Raw genomic sequence first — 13,727 nt, 5'->3', positions numbered from 1 at the left:
ACACCCTTAGGAGATGAGTTTCTTGCCCCTAATAACCACTCATCCTTAAGTAGGAAAGAGAAAGAAGACAGAAGAGGAAAGAATTTTCATTCCTTAGGTGATCCAGGTTAAAAACAAAAGGATACAATCTATTAGAAATCTAAAACAACAGTTGGAAAGAGATGGAAATTAATCTTTAATTTTTTAAACTGGGGGGGGGGTGGTTCATGAAAATAAAAGCCATATTTTTTCCAAGCACTTCTAGGTTTCTCAAACCATCTGTGCTTCAAGGAGAATTTAGTACATGTGTTTTTAGTTAATTTACACTTAACTCATCAAAATGTTGACTTGTTATTCCAGCCATTTGATGTCTCAGAAATCATACACACATTTTAATATATGTTCAAAAGTCTTTCCCCCATTTGGATAAGGAAGTCATCATCAGTTGGCAGTAAACAGAACCTGGAAGAGCTTAAGCCTGATTCTGAACGGAGAACTGAGGAGATTCCAAGGAGTTTGAAACTCGGCAAACTACTTTCCATACACATGGTGACAAGATCTTTAAAGGGAAAAACACGAGAAGTGACCAAAAACATAAAAATCATTCTAAGCATAATGGAAGTCTCTAGAATGTGAAGATGTTTAGTTAGGAGACTTGCCTTATATAGCATATTAATATATATCATAATTAATGTGTTTAATGTTCCTTAAATAAAATAATTTTGAGGTCAGCATGAACAGCCTCACATTAGTCTGTGTGTTCTAAACACTGTGTAGAAGCCAAAAGGTTAATTTTTCTATGAAAAAGGACAGAGGAAACTTTTTGGAACTTCTGAGGACCCAATGACTTTCTTCCTTTTAAGTAAATGTATTATTCTATTTTTTTCAAAGATTTTGTTTATTTTTTTTGAGAGGGAGAGAGGAAGAGTGAGAGAGTGGCAGAGGAGAGGGAGAAGCAGACTCCTTGCTGAGCAAGGAGCCCCAATGTGGGCCTCGATCACTGGACCACAGGATCATGACCTGAGCTGAAGGCAGACACTTAACCAGCTGAGCCACCCAGGCATCTCTAAGTAAAATGTATTAAATTAATATCCATGAAACAGCTCCTCTATGTTCACAGGGGTAGGCTGGAAATAATTTTTCTTTCCCTCCAACTTGAATATGTTTCTAGACCAGAGCACCTGGGTAAAAGTTATTGCAGATGAACATTTGATTGTCTGGCCTCACACCTGATGAAAGCTTCAGTCAAATTTAGAGCAGTTCTTATGATACTTACAGAGATTCTGAGAGCTGTCTGATGCCAGAAGCTGGTCTTTTGTGGCTGAAGACATCAAGGGGTTCAGAGACTGACCACAAACCAGGGAAGGTGTTCTGAGGCCAAATCCGATGTAAGTACGAGAGGAACCAATTCAGGTCCAAGGATGGCCACAGGAGGAAGCAGCAGATTCAAGATTTGGGAAACAGATCAATAGGAACACGAACTAGAAATGAATCAATGGGAGCATGAAATAGAAGTAGATCAAAAGCAACATGACATTAGAGGGACGAGAACAGCTTAGGGATGGAGAAACATTCTGGGGGTAGCGGAGAGTGAAGAGGGCACAGACAACACAGAGGAAGGGGAAGGGCCAGTTTCGGGGCACTTCCCATGATCACAAGCTGCTCAGGTGGTTTGGCTCGCTTCCGCACTCAGGGATAAATTCATAAAATAATACAAGTATCAGAGACAGATGGAAACACAATAATCATCTCATTGAACTTTGTAAATTCAAATGCTCTCATTTTTATAATTGGGGATTTCGTTGGCCCAACTGGACGGCTAACGTCTTGCCCTGGCTATGCCCCCAGCTAGCGTCAGAGCTGGGCAGAGCAGCTTGTGTGTGTGTGTGTGTGTGTGTGTGTGTGTGTGTCTCTATTTCCCTGGCCAGCTTTCTGTTCCTGCACCACATCCCAAAGGAATTAGTCATTTCCGGTTTCCTTTCTTCTTTTTAAAGTTTCTCCTCCACCCCCCACTCCCGCCTTGCCTCATTCATTCCCACTGTAACTCTAGAGTGAAGAAGTGACAAAATGTCACACCCAAAGCTCAAGTGGAAGTATTTTCAGAGGGGGGTCACAGCAACACATGTTTGCTTTGTGAAATCCCACGCTCATTCTCAGCATATGGGTTCAAAGCTGTGAACCAACCGTGAACCTTGGGAGCTGGGAGTCGACAAGATGGGACTAATACGTAAAAGAAAAAAAGGTTTCAGAAGACTTGTTGGATGTCACGGCTCTCTTTAAAAGGAACATTTTGGTGAGTTAAGTGTAAATGAGTCGGAAACACACGGATTTTATTTCCTTGCCAGATGCATGGTTTTAAACATTAATGGAAAAAAGTGCTCAGCACAACACATTTTGAATTTATCGGTCTTTTTTTTTTCCTCTGGAAGATGGAAGCTGAAGAATCTGAAGACAAGTGAACTGAAAGCCATTATGAGCTTTAAATGTGTGGATAGCACACGACATTGTCAGATGGAGCGGTAGGAACATCCAGTCTGAGAGCTCTCTTTCTGAAAGCCTTGTTACACTTCCACTGGTTGACTTAACTATATGGCTAACACAAGTTTCCAAGCAGGCTTTTATCTGAACTTATCGTATGAGAATCATGGACAGGGCTGTGAGGGATCCATTTCATCATAAGGAGTGTAATGCTTGAATAAAGGTTGTAATTGGGCAATTAGAATACGAGAGATAATAAATGACTTTGTTTAAAATGTGAAGGCTTTCCAAGGAAATAAAACAATCTACTGGATGATCTTTCATATATGCCATTTTATCCGCCTCGGACATTTTACTTTGTGCAGGAGCGGTAGGATCTTTGCAGAATGCGGATGATTTCTGTCAAAAAAAATAAATATTTGAGGATTCTCATAATCTGTTTTCATTTTTGCTTTTTTGGCCAACTTGATGGATTCTGTTCTACTATTCTGTTAATTATTCTGTCAATAATTATTCTATTAATATTATAGAAGATATGTAGTAATTATTCTATTAAGATTATGTGAAGCTCTAGCCAAATTCTTCAGTTTTGTGGTAGGAACCACTCCATAATTAGCCACATAAATTTCTTATTTTTTTTAAAAAAGATTTTTAATTTACTTATTTGAGAGAGAGTGAGCAAGTGAGAGAACAAGCAGAGGGAGCCACAGGCAGAGGGAAAGGGAGAAGTAGGCTTCCCACTAAGCAGGAAACCTGATGCGGGGCTTGATCCTGGGGACTCCAGGATCATGACCTAAGCCAAAGGCAGACACTTAACTTATTGAGCCACCCAGGCATCCCTGGCTAAATAAATTTCAAATCTTCTGTACAGGCAGTGTCCACAAACTCATCTTTTTTCAAACTTTTATTTGTTTCTTGCTATGCCCAGGAACTTCTAAGATAACATATAAGTTTATATAAGCGCTCTCTGGTTAGCTTGTGATTGGACTTTCTTTAGAACATACTAGCATGATTTCAATCAAACTACTTCAGGGCTCTACAACTGGATGAAATCACAAGGAAGTTATGCTAGCAATTTTATTAAAATGATAGGTTGGCTGGAACAAAAATACTCAGCTCTATTGAGTGCCAAGGTGGAGCATACTTAAAATAGCTTACCTTTATTGACGGAGTCAGGCCCTATCACACAGCAAGAGTAGTTTATATGTCAGCATCACATCTATCATTAAGTGTGTGACTTTTTTCTTTTCTTTCTGTTTCTTTTACTGTTGTTTCATGCATTTCAAATAGAAAGAAAACTGGGCTACATTTCAAAATTTAAATATGATGCATGAAAAGGCTTTGTTCACATATATTAAATTACTCTTTGTATGACATATGCTTAATCAGACATTGCTTGTATCCCAAATGGAGGTAATGGGTAGGAATAAGGTACAATTTTTTCCCCCTCTTCTAAAAGTACAGGGTACGAATTGAGATGATTTTCTAAAAAGTGTCATCACAATGACAAACTCATATGGCCACTGCTGTGACATTAGCCCTTAAGTGATCCCGTCATGGTTCATTAACTCCTCAGAACTGTCAAGATAACCTCTCTGAAGATGGGTAAGACCCTGAGCTCCAGAAGACAATACTTAAATTATCTTTGAGACCCTTCATGAAACTTTCCTCAGGTATCCTGTTTCTCTGACCAACCAAAACTGTACTCTGCGGGATTTCTGACCAAGCTTATTTTTAAATTAGTAATAAAAAATAAAGAACTGGTGTTAATTTAAAAATGTAAACTTAAGTCATGAAAATATAAATTCAGTAACGTCTAATGCAATGTGAACTGGAAATAGATAGATAGGGACCTTGTGGGATTTCCCTACGTTCAGGGGAAGCAGAACTCACTGCTCTCATTCACCAAGTGTACATGCTTTCTGGAGACTAAAGGAAGAGTCATTTTTACCATATGAAGTGAGCATGTGTTTTTCTTGCTTTTGCTGCTCTGCTGTTTTTGCCATATTTTCTGAGTTCAAGTCTCTAATCAGTTTGTGGGAGTGTAGATTTAATGACATTTATTTTGGAAAACATGTTCTGCTAACATTTTGTAGTAATGCAAGCCATTTGATTCTAAAATTGGCAGCTGAAACTAACACTGTGTCCACATAAACAACTACTCAAATGTTTCAGTCAAAAGCACGTTGGGCACCCAAGGCCAGGACATCATTTCTGGGTCTGCATACTTCTGAAAAGGAAAGTTTGCAGGCAGGGGCTTACTTCCAACCCACACAGATGGAACCCGAAGAAGCTTTGATGTGTCTCTGTGTACACGAAAAGAGCTCCTCACCTTTTGTTTCGAAGGTGACTAAGTGGAAATAAGAAAGATAGAAATAGAAGGATGAAATTCTTGGCCTCAGCAGTGGTCTTGAGGGCTCTCCTGTTCTTTGGAGAATGTCAAGCCAAGCAGTGGGAGAGGGAAGTGGGGAGGCTTCCCTGTGGTCATGAAACACACATTAAGCTCAAATTAGAATGATATGCATATTCTATTCTCCCCAAAAGGGTAGGCGTAGGAGAATCCATCTACCGCCTTGGTTTGCCAGATGAGAGTGTCAGGATAGAAACAAGGACATTCTGATACTATAGAGCAGTAGTCATTTTGCTTTTTTTTTTTTTTTGAGCATCTGCCATAGACTAGTGTACCAGAACTTTTAGACAGATTTTCCTATTAAAATGTCACAAAACTCCTGCAGTAGTATTATAGGTGAATAAAATCATAATATAAGTAATTAATATAATATAACATAACATAATATATTATAACATAATAAAATATGTACAGAGAGTTTGGCCATTTTGCTACAATCCTACAATTAGCATGGAGCAAAGTCAGCATCTGAATTATGAAATCTGACCCCACTAACCATTTCTTTCCATATCATCATCTAGATCAACAGAGGACATAAATTGTGGGGAAGCAAACCAGGGAAAGGAAGGAAGAGAGATTAAATAAACAGTGCTGTATTCTAACTGAGTGACAAATATTGCTATGCTATTAATTAGGTTATTTAAATCCTTGATCTGTGTTAGAGAGTCATGAACACATGCAAATTTTTAAATGGTATCATGATACCTGACAATGATTAAAAATGCACCCTCCCTCAAAAGGTTTAAACACACATTCATGGAGTCTTTACTTTAACTAACTGTAACAGTTGTCCAGATTCACACTTCTGAGCCATCCTTAGCACCATTCTCTTTCTGATATGCCATAGTTTACCTGGTCCTAACCTTGATTTTTCCTTTTTTTCCTCCATTTTAGTGAAAGGTTGGATAACCATTGTGTGCCAAGCCAGGAGCCTGGAAGTCATCCTTGGTTATCAGACTTTTCCTTATCTTCCATCTTCAGTATTTTTTAAAAAAATATCTTATTTATTTTCTCATGAGAGACACACAGAGAGAGGCAGAGACATTAGCAGAGGCAGAAAAACAGGCTTCCCTCGGGAGCCTGATGTGGAACTCGATCCCAGGACCCCAGGATCCTGACCTGAGCAGAAGGCAGATGCTTAATCACTGAGCCACCCAGGTGGCCCCCCATGTCCAATCTTTGGCTCATTTCTATTTTTCTTCCTAAATATCTCCTGAATTTGTGCATTTTTTTGCCCCCTCCTCTATCATACCATCTTACCTGGACTGCTACAGTAGTTTTATACCTCTGACTCTAATCCATTCTCCACAGACCAGGCAGCAAAATTTGTTAGCAATGCAAAAATCTGATCCATCAGTTTCCCACTGCTGCAAATTTCAGACTGTCAGGATCAATACAAAAATCCTTCCCAGGGCCTGTGGGGCCCTCTGTTAGCTGACCTCATTTCTCCGTCTTCACCTCATAGGAGGACTGCTCTCTTTCTCTCTTTACCTCATCATCACCTTGGCCCTTCTATTTCTGCCTCATGGCTATTGCAAATGTCCTTTCCTCAATTCCTCTCCTCTTCCCTCAGTGACTTATCATTTCGATGGTTGAGCATTTGCCTCCCCAGCCCCTCCCCCAGGTGTTGCCGTTCTGTACGTCCTCTCTCGGCACCCCTTCCCTTTGCACACATATAATGAGAGTGATGAAACATCTGCTTGTCTTTCTTCTTTGGAAAAAACAAAAGCCAAAATCTGCCTTGTACACTGCTCTATATAGAGCACATAGCATAGAGCCTTTAAGATATTAGGTAGCCAGTTAATCCTCAAAAGAGGGAATGAATGAATACTTTCTCTACCACCTTCAATTAAAGAAGAGAGTGAGTCATCTTAGAACTCTGGCAGTAGGTTCCACTGTATATTTTTGTCTTGTTATCATCGTGGCTAGCATGATGATTGGTAGATTTTCAACACTAAGCTTAGTCCATGTACAAACGACACGTATGAAGGAGAGGCCCTGGCTAGTAGGAGGCAGGATAGTTTTCCAGTCTTCCACCATAGAAGATCTAAGTGTTTCATCTGTAGGCCATTCAGAGAGCTCTACTACATACCTTTGAATTATCTAGATTCTTCTTTCCTCTTGGATTAGCCAGGGTTCTCCAGAGAAACTGAACCAGTAGGATATCTATCTATCTATCTATCTATCTATCTATCTATCTATCTATCTATCTATCTATCTATCTATCTATCTAAAGGAATTGATTCACACAATTTTGGAGGTTGAGATGTCCCATGATCGGCCATCTTGAAACTAGAGATGCAGGGAAGCGGGTGGTGAAGTTAAAAGAGCCAATGGTAGATATTCCAATTCCAATCCAAAAGAAATAATATTTAAACAGATATCTGGACAATCCATGGCCTAAGTTGACACAAAATTAACCATTACCTCTCTAGAGCCAAATATACACCTAACCCAACTGATTTTGAATAGTTTAGTTTCTTTTTTTTTAATATTTTATTTATTTATTCATGAGAGACACACAGAGAGAGGCAGAGACACAGGCAGAGGGAGAAGCAGGCTCCATGCGGGGAGCCCAATGCAGGACTCGATCCCAGGGCTCCAGGATCATGCCCTGGGCCAAAAGCAGATGCTAAACTGCTGAGCTACCCAGGGATCCCCTGAATAGTTTAGTTTCACTGTAACTTTCAGAATTCTAGAAGCTGAGATTCTTGTAGATCATTTGTGAGTTTATAGTTGTTGGAAATCTCATGGAGACAATCCAGGGACTTCAATAAATAGCACTCATAAATTCTCAAAGATACATTTCACACATGCTACTTAAAATTAGTTCAGAGATGCTGATGGGTATTATATAAAGTCACAAAGATGAGTAAGAAGATGCAATCAGCTGACTTTGTAAAATGTTCTAACATAATCTAATAACTGAGAAAATTAATAGCTAATAAAGAAGCTAAGATACATATATATATATAATAGTTAAGCTAAGATATATATATATATATATATATTTTTTTAGCTAAGATATTTCAATTTACTTTTACTTGGCTACAAATTCTTCCTCCCTTCCTCCTTTTCTCCCTATGACATTCTCAAAGTGAAAATTGTACTTCAGTTATAAGCACATTCTAATTCTTCAAGGTCACATCAGAATGCCAGGGTGAATTTCTGAGATACAAATACATGTAGGGATTAGGCTTATCAATGGAAGTACTACATCCGAAAATGCTCCAATAATAAAAGAGAGGTTATACTAAGAAGTGAATGATCAGTATGGAAAAAGAGAGTTCTATATCTTACAGTTACAGTGGAATGCCTCTTTTGTAAAATGATTTGCCAAATTGCTGGTGTTTCAAAAGTTACAGTATGAGTTTCAATTCTAACGGTGTGCTATGTTATCCCAAAGTTCACACGTTCCTATATTTAGAGCAATAGCCTAGAAACCAAGATTGACTGAGTCACTTTGCTAAGTCTCCTTAATTTTCTGCACCCTAGTCTTTTCCTGTATGTGCTGCCTAGTCTTTGTGCACATTTCATGGGATGGTTATGCCTACTGTTCTACCACCGACTCTTGTCTAGCACAATGACAACTCAAAGGAGATAGTGTGATATAAAAAAAAAAAGTGAACATCTCCTCCCATAACATTACACATGTAATATTATAACTACTCTTGTAAGTGCAAGTAGGGGAAAGGGAGTAGACATTTCAACTTTATCAAATCTATTAGTTAAAGTGAAAAAAAGAAGTCATCAGTGTAGAAAGAGAGATATTACTCTAGTAGAATCAATTGGATAATTTGAAGGTATTAGCTCAAATGCCATGGAATCAGTCCTAAATTAAACCCCTCAAAACTAGCCTAACAGGATTACAACCGCTGAATAACAGTGCCCTACTTTTTATTCCTGAATGACGGAGTATTGTTTGAGATATACATCAGTTGCTGTTGACAAGAATCCTGTGCTTATACCTCAAAAATCAAGCTCTGTGATTTCCTTTTGTCTTCATGGTTTTCTAGCACAGTGCAAAACATACTCAGTAAAATTTAAATGAGTCTATTGGGCAAGTCATATCCGCCATCATATCCCTTGACTTTTTTCATTCAGACTTTTTTTTTTATTTGAAAAATAATGAAAATCTTCATCATTGCCTTAGCTAGACTTTGCATCTTTGCTGTGGCTATAAACTCTGTGCACATTGCATGGGCTGGTTATGCCCAACTTTCTTTCATTTATTTTATTGCAGCACAATGATAATTTGAGACATGATACAATACAAATAAATATTTGTAAGTTTTGTCTGAACTCAGAGATGGCAACATATTTTTTTTTTCTTGAGTCAAGTTCCAACATAATCTCTTTAATTCCATTCTTAAGATCAAGATCAGGAAAAACACCTGTCTTTAGCTACAGGACCACTAAACAGGCTATTCCTTATTGTGCATTCTTGATGTTCGAACACTTGTCTGGCTCTGTGTGTGCACCTTTTAGAGGTGGACCTTCTTTGGTACAGATACAGGCTCTAGCTCCCAGGTGTCTGCTTCCTTAAGCTGCTATTCTCTGACCTCTGGCTGAGATTTTCCTTGGCCATTATTTTCCTGGCTCTGTAAAAAGACAGTCACCCTCATGGCTCAGATAGCGTAGCCAAATCGTGCTGCTTCAACACCGCTAAGTGAGCTGCCATGTCCAGAACTACATGCAAGCTAATGTCATTTTGCATTTTGAGTCTTTGAGAATTTTCAATTACTGATCTCTACGGCAAACAAGTCCCTGATCATTTTTTTTTTTTTTTGTAGCTTGCTCTAATATTACATTCACAGCCACGGCATGTTCTGATTCAGAGAAGATCCATTGTTTCTTCTCAGCCTGCCTGCACTGAAGAAATCTGGCATTTTTGAAAGCATTTGGGAATCAAATGTCTTTCAGATTTCCCTAGTATGAATAATCATAATGTTCTTTTCCTTTTCTAAAGGTTTGTTACTTAAGCTGTGTAACGGCCTGGTCTTTCAGAGGTCTTTGTTCAGAATACAAGTGATGCTTCTACTGGACACGAGTGAGAAAGGAAGAAATACAGGTGGGCGAGGGTATGCAAGTCCATCATCAGCCCAGGAAAGGAAGGTGCGCAAGCAAGGTTTCTCTCCTGATTTTATCACAGCAAAATGCTCTTCGTTCCTTATCTCTCTTCTCCCCCGCCCTCTTTCTTCCATTTCTTTAGCTTCTATTTTCTTGTTCTTTTTGCAAGTCTGGGTATGGGTATCTGTCTATGATGGAAGAGGGCTTCTCTCATCATGCTGATTTGTGGCTACCTAGGTGTAGCCTTCCTCAAGAATCAGAAACTGTGTCTTAACAAAAGAGATACTTTTTTTTGTTCTTGAATAAGGACACATGAACTGACCCTACATTTAAAATTTAATGGTGTAGACAACAGCCAACTTTTAGGCAGACCACACACTTTTAATATGACAAACATGGATTTGTCTCAGTTAGCAAGGTATCATTGAAAAGAGCTAAAAAACAAAACTCTGGTAGTTTCCTGAGAATGAGTTAAAGGTATTTTACCACTGCTTTTTTTTTTTCCCTACAAAAGCACTTCATTTTATGACCTTAAAATCGAGTCATAGCTTCTTTCATCCCATTTTTAGTGTAACTCCCCATTTAAGCAATCACATTTAAAGAGAGGACATGTAGAACCCAAGTCCAAGGTAATTATAGTAATAAATGTAGCAGGAATCCAAGCCTTCCTGTTAGCCAAAGCACTCCTTATAAATCTTGTAAGTTTGTGTCTGTGTGTATGTGCTAGTTCTAGTTGCCCATCCCTTACAAAGATGCTTGCCTCTGGCTTTTACACCAGAAGATCCTAAATCATATTGATATCCAAAACTTTTTTTTAGTTCCACTGTATTTTGAAAAAGAAATCTTATAACAACTTCTGTAGTTCTATTTTTTATAAAATATTTCCAATGATATTTTAAAAGGAAATATATATTAACCTTCACATAGTTAATGAATTAATTACCTTCAGAAAAACTGAGCTGTGGAAATATTCACATAGTTCATAAGGCATATTCATACAACTGTTTTATGAATTAAATGGTCCTATTACAGGGACCAAAGATGTGATTGGCAGATGCAAATGCTACACTTACAGCTCAGTAGCTACAGATATAGTTTATGACATTTTCTCCAATGCTTTCCCACACATATTAGGATTAGAGAATTTATCATGAGAGATCAGTAATATTGTCTGGTATACAAAGTTTGCCATTGATATCTTATTTCAACCAGAAAAAAAATCACCCACCATTATTGACTTACCACAATTATTAAGAAAGGGCCTTTTATTAAAAGGTTAAATTCATTTTTTACTCTAAGTACTTAGCACAGTGTGCCAGTTTTATATTATTTTTATTCAGATTTGTCAGTCTTTCTTGACAGTAAATGATAGAAACCAAATCAAACTAGCTTAAGGGAAACCAGGTTTTTACTGGCTTATGAAAAAAGTTGAGGGCACTGGCTTCCAGGACAGTTGAATTCAGGTGAGCAGTGGCATTAGGAAATAATCTTTTCCTGTATCTCCATTCTTCTTTCCTTGGGTTTGATATTTTTTAGAGGGTGGCTTTCTCTGCAAAGATGTCTGCCAGTGTTTCCAGATTAATTATCCAACTATCTTCAAGAATAGCAGGTAGAGTTTTTTGGGTTTTTTTGTTTCTGTTTTTTTTTTTTTTTTAAATCCTGCAGTTAATAACAAAGGCTCCAAATTGAGTCCTATTGGTCTGTTGAGTCTACTTGGCCTGACTTGAGTCCCTTAATCATCCACAAATGAGCACGGCTGGCCAGTGAGTCCGGAATTCCAGTTAGTCAGGCCTGGGCCACATTTCTTAGCAACACCAGAACCATAAGGAAAGAGAGCTTGGAAATCAGGAGGGTGAGTGCATGCCAGCCTGGCAAAAAGAAAGCAACAGATGTCTATTGCTTCACTTAACTCATCCCCCAAACATTTCCTGAGTTTCTGCAGTCCTCCATGCACTGACTGTGTGTGTGAGCAACAAAGTGTGTACGCAACTAATAGTAGAGCAATGGACACAGCAGGAAGGAAGACATTCAAACGTAAAAGACCTAATCTCTCCACTCACAAGAGAGACATCTCTTGGCTCTAAAAACATTGAGAAACAAGGATTGGGTGATGAACTTGTTGATATAGGTGGCAGAAATTTAGAGTAGGAGAAAACTCTGTGATTGGAGAACTGAGAAAGCCCTTGAGGTGGGGGTGGTCTAGGAGGATGGACCAAATGTGGAAGGCAGGGCAGGATCTTGCAAGAGGCTAGGGAAGCGTTTGTAAGGTCTCACGGCTTTGATACACGTGGTGTGTTTGTGAAATAGGCAAGGACCAGGTCTAGCAGTCCTGAGGAGGAGTGCTGGGGAGGAAAGGCTGGTGGAGGTGGGTGGGAGAGAGAGGCACTTCCTGAGCAGGCCTGAATGCCAGAGAGTGGTTTTTAGCAGGAACTGATAAAGAAAGGCAGAGTTGAGATAGGAGAATAAAAGCAGTTAGATAGATGAATCTGGTAATGGGTGGTGGGATGTCTTAGAAAGAAGATGGTGGGTGTCCAGAGTGGTGTGGAGCTCCTGCAGAAATTGTGGATGAAAGTGACAAGTTCTGAGAAGGACCCGAGGCTGTGGAGGAGGAGAGGAGTCCATGCTGAGCAAAATGTCAAAGGGAAGATCAATAAAACTCTGAGGCGCTAGTAGAAATCGAGGGGGAAGGACAAGATGAGTCTGATCAAGCTCATGGCCCAGATAATGGAAGAATCATTAAGATGTAGTGAAAGGAACCATAACTTCATAGTATTTATGGGGTATTCCTCAGTGACACTGTTATTTTCTACCATCTACTTTAATTATTTGCATGTATGTCTTTTGTCGGGAAAGATGTTTAATTCGTCTCTGTCTCTTCAGCAACATAAAGTTTGCTGTTTTGCACAGATGATTCAATGCCAATTTGTTAAATGAATTTTACAGAGAAGAAACAGATTTCTGGGAGTTTGAAAATGTGTTTCCCATGAATGTCAGTCACAGGATAGCAGTGAGGGTCATCTTTTTCATCTCAGATTCTTTATTCTTTGTAGTTACTTACTGCAATGGTCATTTTTCGCAGGGGAACCGATCTCTCTCTCTTCAATCCACATTGCCTCACAGAAAACTAAGTAAGTACCCATGTCTTGTGTGTTTTAGTGCATCTCCAGGTCATGTAATTTACCCAAGATTTCTTTCAAAGTTAAAACAACAGAACCAAGTCTCCCTCTGACCTCTTAAAATTCTTGATGTTTTCCACTTAGTTCTGCAATTTAATAATTTCTGAGACCATGGAACCCCACTGAATTCAAAGATTCTACTAGGCTTTGTTTGTTTTATACGGAAAGTACCATATGAAGTAACACTACAACAGATCACAGAGAAGTACAAGATTCCATTTTCTGCAGGGTTTCTCAAAGTGTGTAAATTCTCACACACGGAAGTGTGAGAACCATTGGTTTTTGACAATATCTCTTCAATAATCTCTTTGAATGCTTTAAAATTTTTTTTTAAAGATTTGTTTATTTTGGGGGGGAGTGAGGGACAGACGGAAAGGAAGAGAGAGAGAGATCCTTAAGCAGGTTCTGTGCTAAGAAAGAAAAAAAAGATTCTGTGCTGAACATGGAGCCCAACGTGGGGCTCCATCTCATGACCCTGAGATCATGCCCTGAGTTGAAACCAAGAGATGGAAGCTCAATTAACAGAGTCACCCAGGCACTCCTGAACATTTTACCTTGGTCAGAATTATTGAGAAAGCTCATTAAGACACCAACTTCCAGGTCCAGTTTTTGAG

Source organism: Nyctereutes procyonoides, unplaced genomic scaffold, assembly GCF_905146905.1.
Source record: "Nyctereutes procyonoides isolate TBG_1078 unplaced genomic scaffold, NYPRO_anot_genome, whole genome shotgun sequence".
Taxonomy (NCBI): domain Eukaryota; kingdom Metazoa; phylum Chordata; class Mammalia; order Carnivora; family Canidae; genus Nyctereutes; species Nyctereutes procyonoides.
This window is presented reverse-complemented; position numbering follows the sequence as displayed.